The sequence below is a fragment of the Bombina bombina genome, chromosome 6 (genome assembly GCF_027579735.1).
Source record: "Bombina bombina isolate aBomBom1 chromosome 6, aBomBom1.pri, whole genome shotgun sequence".
Classification (NCBI taxonomy): Eukaryota; Metazoa; Chordata; class Amphibia; order Anura; family Bombinatoridae; genus Bombina; species Bombina bombina.
Window position 1 is genome coordinate 382,329,216 of NC_069504.1, and position 19,788 is coordinate 382,349,003.

The 19,788-nt window shown below is 36.4% G+C and overlaps 1 long non-coding RNA gene across 1 annotated transcript; it reads right to left on the bottom strand.

The window, feature by feature from the left end:
* Positions 1 to 14,473: 14,473 nt before the first annotated feature.
* LOC128665087 (uncharacterized) lies at positions 14,474 to 19,399 on the bottom strand. The gene is made up of 2 exons (XR_008402995.1): positions 19,311 to 19,399; positions 14,474 to 14,643 (listed from the first exon to the last, which is right to left on the bottom strand). It is a non-coding gene; the product is annotated as an uncharacterized LOC128665087 (long non-coding RNA).
* Positions 19,400 to 19,788: the final 389 nt, after the last annotated feature.

Genomic DNA, 19,788 nt, shown 5'->3' on the forward strand with positions numbered 1-19,788 from the left:
GCGAACCTGGTCCCCATTGCTGTACCGCATAGTTGTTTGTAGAATTTGTTGTCGTTACAATAGTAATTGTGACTCAGAATGTAATTTATACTTTCTAGTATAAATGAGCGTTGTTCATCGGGTACATCTGGATCCTTTCTGAGAAAGAAGTACACAGCCTCTATACCCGCTTCATGTGGGATACTCGTATAGAGTGATGTAACATCGCATGTGGCCATTATGTATTTTCGGTCCCAAACTAGTTCATCCAATATGGTTAATACTTGAGTGGAGTCTCTCAGATATGATGGCAGTTTGGTAACGTATTTTTGTAAACTTTTGTCAACATACTCAGAGAGGTTGCTGGATAAAGGCCCTATCCCTGATATGATGGGTCTTCCTGGCAGATTTTCTAGGGATTTGTGAATTTTAGGCAGTTGATAGAAAACTGGGGTTATTGAATGTGGTACTTTAATGAAGTTGAACACCTTCTTGTTGAGTATTCCTTGTTCCTTGGCCCTTGTAAGCAGGTCATCTAGTTCTTTCTTGTATTTTGCTATTGGGTTGCTGCAGAGTCTTTGGTAAGTCTTCTCATCATCCAGAATCCAGAAATATTGCAACCTTACCAGGGTCAAAAGAGAAAATATTTAGTCAAAACTGTTAGAGATCCAGAATTCAAAGATCTGAATTTTTTCTTAAAGCAGTACTTCCCTCAGGATTTTACTTTTTATATAATATCATTCTTTTTGTGTCTTTTATTCAGTATACACTCCCGGTGGTAGTTTATTTCATTATTCTTTTCATTTTGTGTAGTTTTTATGATTATTATAATTGTGTATTTTATATCTATTTGTGTGCATTCAGATGCCTTTTTTCTCGTTTCTTTCCTTTATCCCTGTTTTGTATTTTATTCTAGAGGTTGGGATATCACCTTTATGTGGAAGTAAGCTACGCTGTTTATAAGGTTTAACATATTGTTTTTTTGCTTTGGTTGAACAAGAGTGTTTTATGGGTGTAGCTGAAATTTCTCCATTAGGTCTGTGTAAATATTTTCTCTGACGTTCTCGCTGTTTTTTCTCGCAAACTGAAAGATGACAAAATTGTGTTGAAATATGCAAAATACTTATTATAGATAAACACTTGCATATGAAAATAGAGGCAATTCCAAGATACTAAAAGCTTCTAGCAGAGTAATCTCATTAGTATTATCTTCATGATGTAATATTTAAAATGTACCCCCGCTAACTGATTGTGCTCCCTTACCATATGAAGCAAGATTGCCTGATTGTTGCAGACAGTGACACTGACTGTTACGCTCATCTGCTTGTGACGGTGGGACAAGTGGGAGGGAAGGTGGGAGGAAAGTGGCAGTACAGCATGTAAGGGGAAGGGGCACTGTGGCAAATTGGTTTTAAAAGGAGGGATGGTTCCCTTCACTACAGAAAAATAAAGGTTTGAGTGGGAGGACCCTACACTACAGAAAAAAGTGATAGCTTAGAGGGGTTAGGTGCAGAGAGTGAGTGGGATCCCTACACTAAAGAAAAAAATTATATATATATACATACAGCTCTGGAAAAAATTAAGAGACCAGTGCAAAATTATCAGTTTCTGAGTAAAATTAAAATGTGTTTTTATTCTATAATCTACTGACACATGTCTTTTTGCCTAAATTCCAAATAAAAATATTGTCATCTAGAGAATTTACTTGCAACTTGTTAAAATATCAAAAAAGATGCAGTGTTTTCAGACCTTGAATAATGCAAAGAAAATAAATTCATATTTATTTTTAAACAATACAATACTAATGTTTTAACTTAGCAAGAGTTCAGAAATCAATATTTGGTGAAATAACCATGATTTTCAATTACAGCTTTAATGTGTCTTGGTGTGCTCTCTACCATTTTTGTTTGATGGCTTGTGATCATCCATCTTCTTCTTCATCAGGTTACAGAGGTTTTCAATGGGGGTTCAGGTCTGGAGACTGGGCCGGTCATGATAGGGTCTTGTACTAGTGGCCCCTCCATCTAAACCTTGATTGAACTGTCTCTGTGGCATGGAGCATTGTCCTGCAGGGGAAAAAAATACATTTGGGGAACCTTGTCAAGTAAGTTTTTCTTCAATATAACTTTGTACGTGGCTTGATATATGTGTCCTTTACAAAAATAAATCTGCCAGATTCCAGCCTTGCTGAAGCACCCACAGGTCATCACCAATCCTACACCAAATTTCACAGTGTGTGCGAGGCACTGTTGCTTTTATGCCACTCTAAGCCTCTGTCTAGCAATTAGATGACCATGTATTGGACAAAGCTAAAATTTGGACTCATCCAAGAAGATTACCTTACTCCAGTCCTCTACGGTCCAATCCTTATGGTCCTTTTCAAACTTTAGCCTGGCTCTGCTTCTCATTGAGGAAGGGCTTATTTCTAGCTTTGCACAACTTTAGGCCCTGCCCCTAGGATCCTGTTTTGCACTGTCCATGCCTTTCACTTCACCCAAGCTGCCATTTGCCTTTCTGTTTGTAGGTCACTTGGTGTCATCCTTTGGTTGTTGAGTGACATTTAAATTAGTTTGGTGGTCATCCCGGGCAATGGAGAGTATTTTTTGCCCTCTGCTGGTCTGTAGCTTTGTTGTCTCCAATGTCTGCTGCATGACCCTTGTTCGTATGAACCACCATCTTTGAAGTTTTAAGGATGAATGCTACCTAATGCTCATTGTATCTCTCTGACAGCAAAACCACAATTGAAACCGCCCTTTCCTCACTCAAAACTTTTCTTTTTAACTCTTTTGGCAGTGTCAATTGTATTTTTTGTTTTTATTATTCCAATTGCTTTTGAGATACTACTAGCATGGGGCGCCCGTTAGACATCCATCTGACCCTATTGCAAGAGGATATTGATGACACCAGCAATGGTATATATAATATCATAAATGCTCTAATTGACTATATTTTTACTTGGAATTTGGAAGAAATGTTGTCAGTAGTTTATAGAAATAAAAAGAATGTTCATTTGAAATAAAACACATACCTATAAATATTAAAACCAGAGAAACTGATAATTTTGCAGTGGTTTCTAATTTTTTTTACAGAGCTACATATATATATATATATATATATATATATATATATATATATATATATATATATATACATATATAAAAATATTTTTAGTACCTATAATCATTTTTAATAATTATTATTTTTTATATTTAATATTTCAATAACATACCATAGCTAATTTTCCATGTGCGAAATACGAAACCAAAATTGCTATACGCATATTTTCCATACCTGTGTTATTCACATATAATTGTTTTAATTATTATTAATATTAATGTAAAATATAATATATATCTATACCTATATATCTATTGGAATAGATATGAAGGTAAAAACACATACAAATATATATAGAAATATGTATTTAAATTCAAAATAACGTTCTGTATGTCAAGAACACTTTAATGTTAAATATTTACTCTAAATACACAGTAAAACACATTATTAAATATTTTATAGCATTATTATAATGCACACACACACACACACACACATATATATATATATATATATATATATATATATATATATATATAAATTATAGCCCTTTGTAGTCAAATACATGGCCATATTCCATATACATTTTAACCCTTAAAAAAGGGATATTTGCATGAATATTTTTTTATCAGATAATGTTTATATGAGTGTAACAGTATATTTTAATGTATTTATGTTGTGACAAGGAGCAATGTGGATAGTGTCAGATGCCAACTAACTGCAGACACTACTTTGTTTCTGAGGTAACCAGACATTGTGTGGCTGTAGGTTAGGGACTCAGGGAGGAAGACAACTTAACTTAGTCCTGGGCATATCACCATTTGGCCAAATGCTTTAGCTAACTCTTCCATTTGTGTTGTGGATAATAATTTTGTTTTGTAATTTTCCCTATGGGCTTTGCACCCAGGCTTGGGTGGGGTTAACTGCCTGAGTCCCTTAGAGCTGTGCAGCTGTCTGTAAGTGCTTCTGAGTGCTCAGGGCATTGTGTACCCAGTCCAGTTTGAGAGTGCAGTCTATTTCCGTCTTTTGTATGTGTCTAGGGAAATTACAAAAGTTCTGTGTCACCCTTGTTTGTATCGCAGTGTGTTTGGTTAAAGGTATGCATTGACTAGCTGTAGGTTTGGGAACCAGGCTGAAAAGACCTTCATGTTGTCCTTTTAATCTACCTGTGTGCTTGCTAGAGAGTGCCAAACTTTCAATGGGGTATTTACTTTAATTTTATTTTTTGACTATAATGTATCTTTAAGCTGACAGTCCTTAACTGAATTGATTTCTCTGCTTGAATTTTCAAAAGAATAAATATCACCCTGAACTGAAGTGTATTTCTACACAGGGTGGATAGAGCATTTCATGATAATTTATTTTCCCAAACTAAAGCTCCTTAGGAAAACAGAGTTGCAGGGTCCCAACTCAGGTACACTTTCCAGGAACGCCAAGTAACTTTAAGATGCCAGCATTCCTTAAAATATACTGATGAAGAAGACACATCTTTAATTATGAAAACTTATTTTATTGGGGGTAGGAGAAAAAGACATAATTAAAGGGACATGCTAATCTCCATTTGGTTTTGTCCCATTTGAAAGAGTGTATTTAAACAATATTATGATTATGTCTTTTTATTGGGCGTCTTCGTCCTAAATAAACCATTTTTGGTGGGCGTTGTCCATATTATCCAATGACCAGTAGCATTCCAGAACTGAGTTGCACACAGGCATACACCTACTGTTAGTTTTACTTCAAATGTATGTATGTTACTTATCCTTTTTTATGGAAAACATACTTTTAACATGTTTAATTACTGCTCTTTCAAATAAATTATAAATTTTTAGTATTATGTCCTAGATTTTAAAAAAAGAGGCCAGTTTTAAACTACTAGTGCTTAGTAACTCCGTGTTTTACCTCACTCCCCAGCTCCATAAGAACATAATCCTCAGTGGCTCCTATTTCTATTTTATTCCACTGCACACCTGCTTTAAAGCCACAAGGTCCCTATCTCAAATGTTTGCATGATAATAGTACGTCTATTTTTTTATTATTCTTAGATTTATATTTTTAGGCCACATTTTATCCTAGCATGGAATGGATGAAGCTCTTAAATTAAGCCTGACACTCAAAAGCTTACAACACAGGGAGATTATTTAATTAGATTCATCAGCACATCTGATCTCACGCACAATTCTAGGAGACATTTTACTATGTCTCACTAAGGGGAGTTTTCTACATTTCTAGAAGTTAAGGAAATACAAGTAAAATATAGTACTTCATGAAATCAGAATTCTGTTACATTGCACTTTATTTTAGTTTCTTTTTTTAAATGTTTTAGTTTAAATACTTTAAATTACTTTAGACTTCAGGATTTTATATTTGAGTGTAAGTACATTTACATTTTGTATTTTGTATAGTGATTTTATTTTTATTTTTTTCAAATTTGACTGAGAATGCGGGGGGCATATCTGGGCAGCAGCTATGATCTGTCTCAAATCTGGTGTCTGCTAATGGGAGTAGAGATAATCCTCCAATTATCTGCTATTTGATGTCACTGATATTGAGATTAGTAAATCTTGTTAGAAAGCTTGTGCTGAATCTAAAGATATAAATTCTGATAGAGTGACATTGGCAGCTCTCTCGGACTGGAGCGTTGATGTCAGATACGGGGGTGGCCTTCTTGTCAACACCCCGTAACCCGGGGTAGAGCAGCATTAGTTATTTTGCTACAATACTATACAATAATACTTAAATAAGTGGGAAGACAATAGTGAATTTAAAGAGTTAAATGATAAAATAAAAAATGAAATTCTACGAACACAATCAGAAATGAAAATTAAAAAGAATTAAGAAGAAGTTTATTAGGGATGGCAAAGACTATCAGTCTAAACAAGAATACACATTTAATAAACAAAGGGGAAACACAAATAGTGATTTAGAAGAAGGTGAAAAGAAACAAACATCTAAAATAAGAACCAAAATAAAAAGAGTAATCCCCTTTAGGGAAACAACACAAAGGAGAGATAACTACACAAAAACCAGAAGGGGGAGAGGAAAAAATAAAAATAATGCAAATTGAAAGAACAGTAGCTATAGACTGAGGAACAAAAAGTAGATCACAGATTAGTAATTATCCTGTCCTCTATAAACCTCACAATAGATCAGATCACTGTTCTTAAAAGGGGCTTATCTTGTTCTCCAGTAAAAATTATAAACAAATTTGAAGCAGTCAAAAATCTATACTTGTTTGCAAGGAAACTAGCTTGTCATAAAATACTTGCAGGAGAGGAGAGAACAACCCTTCTATGCATATTGATGACGTGTTTGAAACCTTAGACTTATTAGAAAAATAATCTGATGAGACAGACATCATTAAGGAACGATGTTCCCTTAATAGTGGCCTAAAAGCATGATCAACCTTTATGCCTAATTTAAGCAAAGTGCTTTTGTTAAATTAGTTGAATCATAAATTAAACATCTTAACAGTGCAGGCCCCCTTTCAGACAACTTGTCCACAGGGGAGAGAAAAGCCCTAATAGAACTCAGTACCAACAAGAATATACGTAGTGATCAAGTCGCCTGATCCAATCCTCTAGATCAAACTATGTGGGGTATATAATGATCAAATTATATCTATGAATGAATATGATTTTCTTTTGCCCACGTTTCCAAAAATACCTACATTCTATACCATACCAAAGGTCCACAAAGAGGGACATAATTATTCCCCTCATAGACCTATCATAGCTAGTCTAGATGGATCTCTGGAGGGTATAGGACAATATATTGATCATTTTTTAAAACCATTTGTGACCTATCTTTCCTCTTTTGTACAAGACACACCAGATCTTCTGAAGAAGATCAATTCGTTGACAATAGATGACGATACTATTTTGGCAACAATTGACGTAGAGTCTCTGTACTCTAGTATTCCTCATGACAAAGGGATACAAGCGATTAGATATTACCTACAGCAAAGGGGAACATCTTTACAGTCACATACAGATTTCATTTGTAAACTCTTAGAGTTCTCCCTTACTAATAATTTATTTGTATTTGATGACAGATTCTATCTCCCAGTTAGAGGCATGGTGAGGGGGGCCAAATTTGCCCCATCGTATGCGTGCCTTTACCTTGGTTTCTGGGAACATGCCTTCACCCTTAACTCTGACACAGCAGTGACACATATACCAGTGTGGCTACTCTACATAGATGATGTGGTCCTGCTGTGGCAGGGTGAGGAGCATACTCTAAAAGAATATGTCAAATCACTTGATACTAAAGAATACAACCTCAAATTTACCCTAAATGTTTGATAAGAGGGAGATACATTTTTTGGATCTAACTATAATCAAAACTATAGAGGGTTTTCATCTAAGACAACCAAATTGGGGGGATTCCTGTCTCTCATTTTTTGAGCACGTAGGAATTGCACCACTGACTCAGACTTTAGAAATGAGTCTCGAGATCTCACACAGAGATTTATTGATCGAGGCTAACAAAAAAAACTAATAAGTAAGAGTTATCAACATATTAGTGAAAAGTCTCAACAAGATAGTCTTTTTGGTCTAATACAGACGTCCAATGTAAACCATAGACAGAGAATACAAAATACAACAGTGAGATATAGAACACAGTATAATGAGGGGTGGGAATACATAAGTAACATAATGAAAAGACATTGGAATATACTACATAAAGGACGCCAAATTGAGATCCATTTTGACAGCACAGCCACAATTCACAGCACACAGAGCACCACATCTGTGTGATAGTCTAGTGCATAGTAAATTTGTCAGAGTCCCAAATCCACATAACTGGTTACAGAGAGTAAAAATGGAACCAGGCTGTTACCCATGTAGACAGTGTAAGGCATGTAACTACATTAAAAGAATAAGATTATTTGCAGATAGAAGTGTAAAGTATACAAAATATGGAGTAAAATTACATGTTGAACTGAGGGCTTAGTATATCTAGCTAAGTGCAAGCTGTCCCCTTTACTACATAGGTAAAACTACACAAACCCTATGAGATTGGGTTCTTGAACACCTAAGAGATATTGATAATGAAGAAAAGACCTCCAGCATAGCTAGACACTTCAAACTCTGTCACAACTCTGCTACACATGATTTGAAGGTGATCAGGATTGACCAAGCTCATTTCGGTATTAGGGGCAGAGACCTAGACAGAACGCTACTAAAACGTGAAAGTAGATGGATTTTTAATTTGGACACTCTAGATCCTAATGGTCTGAATGAGGAAATAAATCTCAGCCATTTCCTGTAATCACCACATCAGTAAACTCTACTCTAAGAAATAAATAAATAAGTAGATAAATACATTGGGCCCGATCCGATATTCAGCATCGCCCGCAAAAGCCGGCGACGCCAAATTTTGCGTTGGTTTGGTATCCTATATACGGCATAACATAAAAGTTAAACTCGTATATTTCTGCCTTCGGCCGTAGTTTTTTGGCCCATAGACTGATATACCAAACCCGCGCGAGTTTGGTATCCAATATACAGCGTAAGGACTTACGTGGCGAAAATGGAGAAATCTTACTTCATTTTCACCTCACCACAAAATGCATGCGTAGCAAGCCTTACGCTGAGTATTGGAGCCCCGTAACTCCCTAAACTGCCTGCAAAATAAAACCTAACACCTAACGCATGCGCAATGTCTATCTACCTGTCAACCGCAATCCCCCACCGTAATACCTAATAAAGTCTTGTAACCCTTAAACCGCCGCTCCCAGACCCCGCCGCCACCTACATTAAATGTATTACCCCCTAATCTGACCCCCCTACACCGCCGCCACCTATATTAAATATATTAACCCCTAATCTGATCCCCCTACACCGTTGCCAGATATATTATATGTATTAACCCCTAATCTGATCCCCCTACACCGCCGCCCACCTATATTAAATATATTAACCCCTAATCTGATCCCCCTACACCGCCGCCACCTATATTATATGTATTAACCCTAATCTGATCCCCCTACACCGCAGCCACCTATATTAAATATATTAACCCCTAATCTGATTCCCCTACACCACGCCACCTATATTATATGTATTAACCCCTAATCTGATCCCCCTACACTGCCGCCACCTATATTAAATATATTAACCCCTAATCTAATCCCCCTACACCGCCGCAACCTATATTAAATATATTAACCCCTAATCTAATCCCCCTACACCGCCGCCACATATATTAAATATATTAACCCCTAATCTAACCCCCCTACACCACTATTTAATAGCTACCTAGTTAAAATAATTACAAAATTACCTGTAAAATAAATCCTAACCTAAGTTACCATTACACCTAACACTACACTATCAATAAATTAATTAAATAAACTACAATTATCTCAACTAAAATACAATTAAATACACTAAACTATATTAAAAAAAACAAAACACTAAATTACAAAAAATAAAAAAGATTACAAGAATTTTAAGCTAATTACACCTAATCTAAGCCCCCTAATAAAATAAATAAGCCCCCAAAATAATAAAATTTCCCTACCCTAAACTAAATTACAAAAGTAATCAGCTCTATTACCAGCCCTTAAAAGAGCCTTTTGCGGGGCATTGCCCCAAAGTAATCAGCTCTTTTACCTGCAAAAAAAAAGAACAACCCCCCTATTACAACCCACCACCCACACACCCCTACTCTAAAACCCACCCGATCCCCCCTTAAAAATACCTAAGTCTAACACCCAAGTGCTCCTTACCTGTCCTGAAGACCGGCAGAGAAGGTCCTGTTCAAGGCGGAGAAGTCTTCTTCCAAGCGGTGATCTCTTCTTCTTCCTCCAGGAACCAGGAATTGGCTGATTTGAATAGCCAATAGAATTACAGCAGCTCTTATTTTATTGGCTATTCAAATCAGCCAATAGAAATACAGAAGCTCTCATTCGATTGGCTGATTTGAATTTGAAGGCTCAAATCAGCCAATAGGAATTCAAGGGACGCCATTTTTAATCGCGTACCTTGAATTCCTATTCAGTGTACGGCGGAGATCGTATGAAGAGGATCCTCCATGCTCCATGGCTCCGCGGTCTTCAGTTCCAGCGTCGCCGATCTTCAGTTCCAGCGTGGCCGAAGAAGAAGAGGTCGCCGCTTGGAAGAAGACTTCTCCGCCTGGAACAGGACCTTCTCTGCCGGTCTTCAGGACAGGTAAGGAGCACTTGGGTGTTAGACTTAGGTTTCTTTAAGGGGGGATCGGGTGGGTTTTAGAGTAGGAGTGTGGGGGTGGTGGGTTGTAATGGGGGGTTGTTCTTTTTTTTACAGGTAAAAGAGCTAATTACTTCAGGCAATGCCCCGCAAAAGGCCCTTTTAAGGGCTGGTAATAGAGCTGATTACTTTTGTAATTTAGTTTAGGGTAGGGAAATTTTATTATTTGGAGGGCTTTTTTATTGTATTAGGGGGCTTAGATTAGATGTAATTAGCTTAAAATTCTTGTAATCTTTTTTATTTTCATCCTGCCCGGATAGGATGAAGACTTCTGCCACTCCGGATGTCCTCTTTTGGTCCATCGGTGCCCGGCTGTGTGAACACGGCTCAAGGTAGGGAGATCTTCAGAGTGTAGGTAGGTAGCGGCGACATGGGGGGGCAGATTAGGGGTTAATAAATATAATGTAGGTGTCAGCGATGTTAGGGGCAGCAGATTAGGGGTTCATAGAAATAATGTAGGTGGCGGCGGTGTGCGATCGGCAGATTAGGGGTTAAAAAAATTTATTATAGTGGCGGCGATGTGGGGGGACCTCGGTTTAGGGGTACATAGGTAGTTTATGGGTGTTAGTGTACTTTAGAGCACAGTAGTTAAGAGCTTTATAAACCGGCGTTAGCCCAGAAAGCTCTTAACTGCTGACTTTTTTCTGCGGCTGGAGTCTTGTCAGTAGAGGGTCTACTGCTCACTTCAGCCAAGACTCTAAATACCAGCGTTAGGAAGATCCTATTGAAAAGATAGGATACGCAATTGGCGTAAGGGGATCTGCGGTATGGAAAAGTCGCTGCTTGAAAGCGAACGTTAGACCCTTTCCTGGCTGACACTAAATACCAGTGGGCAGCCAAAAGGAGCGTTAGGAGCCCTTAACGCTGCTTTTTGACGGCTAACACAGAACTCTAAATCTAGGCGATATTTTTCTTTTCTCACTGATGATCTTTATACTAATACCCTAGCACTGGTACTTATTTGTACTTGTAGTCTAAACTGGTATTGTCCTGAGCAAAGCTATATCTTGATACAATACTACTTGTGCCAGCTTGAATCTGAAACTTTTGGTAAACAAATGGTAAGACACTTTTTTATATAATACATTTGAGCACTCCCTGAAAGGCTTTCAAATGGAGGAAATTTACAGAGCCTATCAATCTCTCTTTGATGGTTTTGTGAGGAAGATTAATGAGAGAATTGATCGCCTGATTTTGACTGTTGAAGTGGCAAGAAGCTACATTTAGCAAACCAATACACAAGCATATCCCAGGTGCTGAACCAAAAATAATGCCAGCTCTTTAGCTTTACATTCTTGGTTTTTAAATAAAGATAGCAAGAGAACAAAGAAAAATTGATAATAAGAGTAAATTAGAAAGTTGCTTAAAATTGCACTCTCTATCTGAATCATGAAAGAAAAGAAATTGGGGTTAGTATCCCTTTAATATGTTGCAGGCCTCTACAACCCGGATCAAGTTATATTTATGCATCCTCCAACCAGTCCTCTCTCTGCCTCCTATAATATGGTTTAATGTTATGACCCTAGCTGAGAATGGCTTAGGAGGGGAAGATGAATCACTTGTCAGACGGGAAGTGCTATGGCCCTAGCTTTGAAAAGCTTAGGAGAGGAAGATGGATCACTTATCAGTTTGTTACTTGCAGACAAGAGGGATGGTATGTACCTTTATCTCAGCAGATAAATGCCTTTATACATTCTTGGGATTCAGGGGAGATTGCCAGCTTCCTGGATTATTAATAGAAATTACAGCAACAGGGGAATGCTTCTATTGTGGAGATTCGAGCGAACTTAGTGCCGCCTGAACTGTTTCTTACACAAAACCTTACACAAAACTTACAGCCTTACACAAAACTGTCACTTGGGAAGCATTCATAGGACGTTGTGCTACCTGCATCTGAAATAGGGTGATTTTTCTCAGAGTGGGATACATATTGCTGTTTGCTTAGCAAATTCCCCTAGATGAGTTATATTTTGATACAATGGTATTCTGTGGAACCCCTATATTGTATTTGTTACTTTTTTAACAGGGATTTAGCCTTTTATGAAGGCATATCAGTCAAATCTTCATGGTTGGGATAAGACCTATGAAACACTGTGTTTATACATTCAGTTGTAGCAATAGTAATTTGCTTATTGAGTTTTATGTGTTCAATTTGCCATGGGGAGAGAACGTTGTGTGCTATCATCTCAGTCTATCATTCTAATCATTTATTGCACAAAGTAATATTTGCCACAGGACAGGCACAGCCTATTTTTGGCTCTAGTTAAATTATTTATCTTTGTGTGTGGGAGTTATTAGCCTTACTGTTCAGTACTAGTTTACTTTGCCTTTTTTTCTGAGTATAATGCAGCCTTTACTTAGAATGCACCTTTGTTTAGATGCTCTTATGCCAGTCACTGCATAGTCCTTACATTTTATTCACATAAGCTATTTGACTTAGACATGGGGTCATTTATTTTATAAACTATTATAGTCTAAGTTATGCATGCATATGTTGTAATATAGACCTAAAGTTCATTCCCATAAAGGCTGAAGGCATAATGCTTTATTTGATAAAAGATCTAACATATTTATTGTTTACTGCTGCTCAGTTATGAAATGCTAGTTAAAAATGAGTCAGCATATTTTATCTTTAATCATTTGTTTGAAAAATATAGATTTTTATGTTTCCTTGTTAACTATATTAATTTTTCCAATAACCAATTTAGTGATACCAAATAGCATCTGTTATGTTTATTTTAAGGATTACAAAGCTATTGTTTCAGCTCATATGTTTAGATTATATGCTTCCCTATAGTATACTTACAGGTCCAAGAAAGACCTTTGTTGAAACCACATAAACATCCTATGTTTTGCAAATTAGATGTCTAAGGTCCAAGAGAGGTCTTAATATAGGTAGGAGGCTATTTCAGATCAGTATACTTCAGTTATGGGCAGCATATGTCATTTTTACTCAAATGCTTGTAATATCTGATAGAGAGCTTAGTATTGTTTTCTCAAAATAAATTCTTATGTTTAATTTACCTGTATAGTTTTTTTTCCAAAAGGCAATTTAGTGGTGGCAAACAGCACTTGTTATGTATATTTTTAGGGATTACAAAGCTAGTGTTTAAATTCATATGCTTAGAATATATGCTGCTCTATAGTATATCTACAGGTCCAAGAGGAGCCTATGCTTTTGTAATCACATAAGCCTACTATGTTTTGTAAAGTAGATGTCCAAGGTCCAAGAGAGGCCTTAATACAGTTAGGAGGTCAGAATAAGGAAAGTTTTAATTAATTAAGTGAAACCTGAGGTCTAAGAGGCCTACACCGTCTTGGAGGGTAAAATAAGAGGTTTATTAGTTTGCACATAATATCATAAATATCTTGTCAAGTTTGAATTTGAGTATGTCAGTCTGCATGTATACATCTGCGGAGTGTTCTATTTTCAGCCTGGTTGCACATATTTATCATGCATTGTGCAAACCTGAAGCTTGTTGTTCTTTGTACTGTTTTAAACCTCAATACAAACTATTAAACACAATAAGAATGCTTTGTACATTGTTTTTTTTTTAACTTATTGCATTGTACTTTGTATTTTGTCTATGTGAAATTAACTTTCCAGTTTAAGAGAGTGGACTGGAAAGCCAGTGATGTTCTCTCACCATGCTTACTGTATTTTCTATGAATTTTAAAACCTAGGAGGTCTCAATAATTTATTTTTCCAGTTATATAATGGTCAAATCTTTAGAAAGTTAAACTGTGTTTTCTAAGTACACAATTATCTAAAGGTCTCCAGTCTGGCAAGATTATCAAAACCTTATCAAATACATTGAGGTCACTATGCAGAGTTCAGTAGATGAAGGAGAGACACCTATATCACCAAATATTTTGTGTGATTTCTCTCCATGCCAGTGATTTTTTTTTTTATCATTGGGCCCCTGGGGGAGGCAGCTCAAAGTTTTCTTGGACTTTCTGGCTCCTTATTTTTTTTTATTCATTAAAGTCTATGAGATGACTTCTCTCCATAAATGATTGGGAATCCAATTGTTACTGAGAAACTTTCAAAGTGCAGTGTATGCTTTGATTTTATGTTAATTAGTTTGTTTTTTCCATCAAATATTATTTTGTTCAGAACTTAGGTTTACTTATATTTGGTTTCCTTACACAGAATACGTCTTTATTAAATTGTCAGCTTCAAATAAATAATAATAACGCACATCTGCCAGGAAATTAATTTATTATAGAGATGAAAGATATTGATAAACAACATCAGTATAAGCCCCAGGTGAATAAGATGGCTATGGTCTACACAGATGAAACAATCTTCTGTTATTAAGCATAGTGAATAAATGTTTCAGAATGAAGAAAACACCGGTCTTCTTGGTGCTGCCTGTAAAAGAGGAGAGACTGGTTAATATATTGTACTGCCGTTCTCTTAGCTAGTTATTTTAAATCAGTGTGTTAACGCTAATCAAAGCTGCCATGTGTAATAAGAAAAAAAAAATGGAGGAGATGTCTGCCCTTGTCTATCTGTCAATTAGTAAATGGAGACCAATGCATTCAGGAGCACCACCTAGTGAATCACTTGCTATGAAAATACTGTACTCTGCCAATCCCTAATAATTCACGCATGTCCTTGCAAGCAAACACAACTATGCAAGCAGTCTTTATCAGCAGTGAACATAACATGTAAGCTACAGTGACAGATTTACACAAAACAACCCTTTCCTATCATTTAAATGTAACTCGTTTTTTATGACTTTTTTCAAGCAACAGTATTTTATCATATTTATTTGTTGCTTTTTTTAAATATTCATGATAAACATTTTTGCTTACTTTGTCCTCTTAAAGGGACATTCCAGTCAAAATAAAATGCACATAAATTTATTACATCTATCTTTGGGGAATAGAAACATATTTGCAATATACATGTATTGGCAAATAAAATGCTTCTAGTAAGAGTTATCACTGTTTTTTTCTCTGCACGTGCATGTGAAGCTTAGCTAGATATTGTCACTGCACCCAAATTTTAAATTAATGCAGCTGCTCAGATCATCAGTGGGGCTTGTATCATGTCAGCAATTAACAAATTGAGTCATTACAAGATGGTACAAGCACCTTAGGCTCTCTGAGCAAGTGTTGTTTATAAAATGCTGGTGCACAGTGCATACTTAAATATACTTTTGAAACAGCTATAGCTTTTATTAGAAGCATTTTTGCTAATGCATCTATATTACAAAATTGCTTCCGTTCAATACCGAAATGCACCCATGTGGTTTTTCAATTTGGCTGGAATATCCGTTTAACCCCTTAATGACAAGTGACGTACCAGGTACGTCCTGCAAAAACTTGCAGTTAGTGACAATGGACGTACCTGGTACGTCACTTGTCTAAGAGAGTGCTGGAAGCGATCGCAATCGCTTCCAGCAGCTCTCAGGGTATTGCAGTGATGCCTTCGATATTGAGGCATCCTGCAATACCCTTTAGAAAGCATCCGATGCATAGAGAGCCACTCTGTGGCCCTCTCTGCACCGGTAGCGATGCGGCCGTTCGTTGGTGGGGTGGGAGCTTACAGGGAGGAGGGGTGGGGCGGCCCATCGCTACCCCGGCATCCGGTTCCTTCAAGTGTATTGTGCACGCCGGATGCCGGGAGCGTCGGCGGGCTGCGTGCACGCGCGCCTGCGTGTGTGTGCGCGTGCGCGCGCGCAGCAATCACTGGCACTGCCACCAATGAATTTAGGTAAGAGGGAGGGGGGCAGAATTTTGATCAGATCTGGATCTGGGGGGGGGGGGTGGGGGGGGGGGGGGGGGGGGGGGGGGGTGGGGGGGGTGGGGGGGGGGTGGTTGGGGCAGCTACACTACAGAAAAAATAAAACATGTAACAAAACAAAACACTTTTTTGGGGGTGGAAAACTGGGTACTGGCATACAGCTTGCCAGTACCCAAGATGGTGGCAATTAGGTAGGTGGGGAGGGTTAGAGAGGTGTTTGGGGGGGATCAGGGAGGTTGGGGATTAAGGCAGGGGTCCATCACAGCTGAATAATTAAAAAAAACAAAAAACAAAAAAAAAACACCTTTATTTTAGTACTGGCAGACTTTCTGCCAGTACTTAAGATAGGCGGGGACAATTTGTGGGGGGGGGGAGGGAAGAGAGCTGTCTGGGAGGGATCTGGGGGTGGGATGTGTCAGGTGGGAGGTTGAGCTCTACACTAAAGCTAAAATTAACCCTGCAAGCTCTCTACAAGCTACCTAATTAACCCCTTCACTGCTGGGCTTAATAAAAGTGTGGTGCGCAGCAGCATTTAGGCGGCCTCCTAATTGCCAAAAAGCAACGCCAAAGCCATATATGTCTGCTATTTATGAACAAAGGAGATCCCAGAGAAGCATTTACAACCATTTGTGCCATAATTGCACAAGCTGTTTGTAAATAATTTAAGTGAGAAACCTAAAATTGTGAAAAATTTCACTTTTTTTTTTATTTGCTCGCATTTGGCGGTGAAATGGTGGCATGAAATATACCAAAAATGGGCCTAGATCAATACTTTGGGTTGTCTACTACACTACACTAAAGCTAAAATTAACCCTTCAAGGTCCCTACAAGATCCCTAATTAACCCCTTCACTGCTGGGCATAATACACGTGTGGTGCGCAGCTCTGCATTTAGCGGGCCTTCTAATTACCAAAAAGCAACGCCAAAGCCATATATGTCTGCTAATTCTGAACAAAGGGGGGATCCCAGAGAAGCATTTACAACCATTTGTGCCATAATTGCACAAACTGTTTGTAAATAATTTCAGTGAGAAACCTAAAGTTTGTGACAAAATTTGTGAAAAAGTGAACAATTTTTTTATTTGCTCGCATTTTGCAGTGAAATGGTGGCATGAAATATACCAAAATGGGCATAAATCAATACTTTGGGTTGTCTTCTAAAAAAAAATATGTACATGTCAAGGGATATTCAGGGATTCCCGGACAGATATCAGTGTTCCAATGTAACTAGCGCTAATTTGAAAAAAAGTGGTTTAGAAATAGCAAAGTTCTACTTGTACTTATTGCCCTATAACTTGCAAAAAAAGCAAACAACATGTAACCATTGGGTATTTCTAAACTCAGGACAAAATTTAGAAACTATTTAGCATGGGTGTTTTTTGGTGGTTGTAGATGTGTAACATATTTTGGAGGTCAAAGTTAGAAAAAGTGTGTTTTTTTTCCATTTTTTTCCTCATATTTTATATAATTTTTATATTAAATTATAAGATGTGATGAAAAAAATGGTTATCTTTAGAAAGTCCATTTAATGGCGAGAAAAACGGTATATAATATGTGTGGGTACAGTAAATGAGTAAGAGGAAAATTACAGCTAAACACAAACACTGCAGAAATGTAAAAATAGCCATTGTCATTAAGGGTAAGAAAACTGAAAAATGGTCCGGTCATTAAGGGGTTAAAGGGACACTGTACCCAAAAAAAATTCTTTCGTGATTCAGATTGAGCATGAAATTTTAAGCAACTTTATAATTTACTCCTATTATCAAATATTCTTCATTCTCTTGGTATCTTTATTTGAAATGCAAGAATGTAAGTTTAGATGCCGGCCCATTTTTGGTGAACAACCTGGGTTGTCCTTGCTGATTGGTGGATACATTTGTCCACCAATAAAAAGTGCTGTGCATAGTACTGAAACCAAAACAAAGCTATGATGTCTTCTTTTTCAAATAATGATAGCAAGAGAACGAAGAAAAATTGATAATAGGAGTAAATTAGAAAGTTGCTTAAAATTGCATGCTCTATCTGAATTACAAAAGAAAACATTTGGGGTCAGTGTCCCTTTAAAGCTTCACAAAAGTCCTTTTTTTTTAATGACATGTTCTATGCTCCTTCAGCCTTGTTCATTATAAATTAGATGTAACTATGAAAAGCATTCTTTCATTATCCTGCATTATAGTATTTAAATACCTGTAACACAATTTAATTTCATGCAATGACATTTCCATAATGTTTTATTTCTAATTACTTTTTCTTTAAAAGCTATCATTGTTTCAGAACATAGAAATATATTAAAATAATCACAGTTCTTTTGAACTCAATAAATTCTCTTATATTTTTTTTTCTTGAAAGCTAAACCTAAGACAAAGCTCTGCATAAAGAATGTCTATGTTGCACCATTACAAGCTGATTTCTCATTAAGATAATATAGGTAATAACCCTAAAGCACCTATTTTGTATTTACTCTTGTACATTCTAAGGAGCCAATTGCGGTCAATCTGAAATTCAACTGGTTTGTCTTTCAGATTGACCGCATTTCCATAATGTTTTATTTCTAATTACTTTTTCTTTAAAAGCTATCATTGTTTCAGAACATAGAAATATATTAAAATAATCACAGTTCTTTTGAACTCAATAAATTCTCTTATATTTTTTTTCTTGAAAGCTAAACCTAAGACAAAGCTCTGCATAAAGAATGTCTATGTTGCACCATTACAAGCTGATTTCTCATTAAGATAATATAGGTAATAACCCTAAAGCACCTATTTTGTATTTACTCTTGTACATTCTAGAGGAGCCAATTGCGGGTCAATCTGAAATTCAATCTGGTTTGTCTGAAAGTTTTTTTTAAGATTTTATGTATATTGCAGGGCTGACAAAAATGAGTTTTAAAGTTAATGGTCACATCTCTAAGAGCAAATATTTTAACTTTAAAACACCAGGGCGCACCTAATAAGCTTGCTATTATGGCCATCTGAGATTGTAATAGAGGCCCACAATATGTAGCACCAACTAACCTAGCTTTGTTTTATACCTGAAATTTATCTTAGACTCTGAGATTATCATAAATACATTACAAAGACTCCACCTATCTTGCACCGCAATCCATCAATCTTATTTTATTGAAAGAGGACACAAGGAATAAAGGGTTTAATGTGAGTAACAGATTTTCAAGATCTTTTGGGGGAACAGATAACTTAATTGTTAGAGGGCAGAACTAATTAACTAATGTTTACCACTGATTATATATATAGTTATTGCTATTGATAATTGCATTGCTATATCACTTACAGCTCTCTGATGGGCTTGGTGTCATATAATCATCTCTACAATCCTTCAATAATCTTGGTATTCCTCCAGTAACATCTGCTACGATATTCTGTATAAAATTATTAAAGGAATAATTTCAAAAACATGCATTTCATATACTGAAAATAAAATTAAAATAATTTAAAACTATCAAGTATTAATTATTATTTAAATTGATTGATAAATTAAAACAATAATTCATTTATAAATTAAAATAAGGTAGTACAAATCGTTTGCATATATATGAATAAAATGTTTATATATATTTTTGACATTTTGTATTAAAAGCTGCCTTCCAACAGTAACAAATTGTCCATAGTAAAGGAATAGACATTATTTTGCTTGATATTGTGAAATGTTATATTCAATGAAAATATAAAAATAAAAGCACAGTAGAGATGAGGACTTTCTCTTACCATAATTCTGGCTACTCTTGCAAGAACATCTTCCTGTGTGCAAA